This window comes from Bos mutus, chromosome 6 (genome assembly GCF_027580195.1).
Source record: "Bos mutus isolate GX-2022 chromosome 6, NWIPB_WYAK_1.1, whole genome shotgun sequence".
Classification (NCBI taxonomy): domain Eukaryota; kingdom Metazoa; phylum Chordata; class Mammalia; order Artiodactyla; family Bovidae; genus Bos; species Bos mutus.
This window is the reverse complement of record NC_091622.1, coordinates 5,324,334-5,325,968: the sequence shown is the minus strand read 5'-3', so window position 1 is coordinate 5,325,968 and position 1,635 is coordinate 5,324,334.

The following is a 1,635-nucleotide window of genomic DNA, read 5'->3' as shown; positions in this document are numbered from 1 at the left end:
GAGTTGGACATGACTGAGAAACTGACACTTTCACTTTAAGGCTATATTAAAAAAAAAAAAAAAAAAGATAGAAATGGAAATTCCCCAGCCGTCCAGTGGTTAAGAATCTGCCTTTCAACACAGGCAGTGTTGGTTCTGTCCCTGGTTGGGGAACTAAGATCCCACATGCCCTGGGGTACAGCCAAAAAGTAGTTAAAACATAGTAGAACTTGGCCAAAAGGATCAGTAGTAATAAGATGGAAGACTAAAATTAAGTGTGGCAGTTAGAATAAACCTTACTGAGAAGGTGACATTGACAAAATTCTTGAAGAAGGGGGCCTTATGAACATCAACTGTCAGAGTGATTCAAGTAGAGAGAATGGCCAGTGGAAGGGCCCTGAGGCAGGCACAAGCCTGTGTGTCACAGAAAGAGGCCAGATGGCTGTGTGGTTAGAAGGCTCTGGGGAAGAGAGGGGACAGGAGATCAAAGGCTGAAGGAAAGATTTTCAGCTCTGAAGCTCTAGGGGAGAGAGATAGCTTGGGAGATCAAAGGCTGGTGGGGGGGGGGGTGGCATTTAACTCTGTGACCTATGGCAGGAATGTTGGCTTTTACTGTGAGTAAATTAGGGGTATTCAGTAGGGAAGGACATCATCAATTGCTGCAGTACTCCTGGTGAGAGATGACAGTGGCTTGGGCCAGGGTGGTGGCAGTGGAAACTTAATAAGATGTGACCAAATTCAGGTTATATTTCAAAGCTAGAGCCAACAGGCTTTACTGACCCTGTGTATGTGGGGACTGAGAGAAAGAGAGATTTCTTTTGAGTTACTGGAAAAATGGAGTTGCTGCTAACTTGGAAGGAAATGTGACTGGTGGAAGTGGGTTTGGGAATCAAGAACAGGAATTAGGCTTTGAAGTAGAGATGTTGAGCATAAACAAAGTCTATAAATATAAAGAGCATAATTAAATAAACAATAGTATAGCTATATAATATAAGGCCATTCAGTCACCAAAATAAATTAAATAGAAGTATATGCTGGAAATTTTTCCACAATCTTTGGTGTAAAAAGCAAGGTAGAGTTTAGAGTTTATGATTATATTATGGTAAATAAACAAAAAAAATAAAGTAAATGGGTAAATAAATACAGAGAGGAAAAGAAAAATATATTAATATATATACATATGTATATGCATATATACAGATATATATACATTGTTTATTATATATAATATTATGTTTAATATATATAACTATATATATACATAGTTTATCTGTATATATATCTGAAAATATATAGAATGAGCTATAGCTTCTTAACATAATAAACTCTAAAGAATGAAATTGGAAAAGGAGAACGTTCATTTCTTCCCTTATGTATATTGCAATGAGAAAATGAAATACTAATAAATCTCATTTCTATAGTGAAAGTTCTAAATTCAGTTACTTGATTGTCCAAAACTTGTTACTGGAGGCAACGTGGCATCATGACTTCAAATTAGGAAGATCTAGTTTCAAGCCACAGATTTGTTTTCTGACCCTTGGATAAAATGCTCAATCTCACTAAATCTCTGACTTTTCATCTATAAAAAGGAGCTGATAGTATTTACCGTATATTATTATATGGGGAGGAGAGCAAGTGCTTAATAAATAGGCTGCA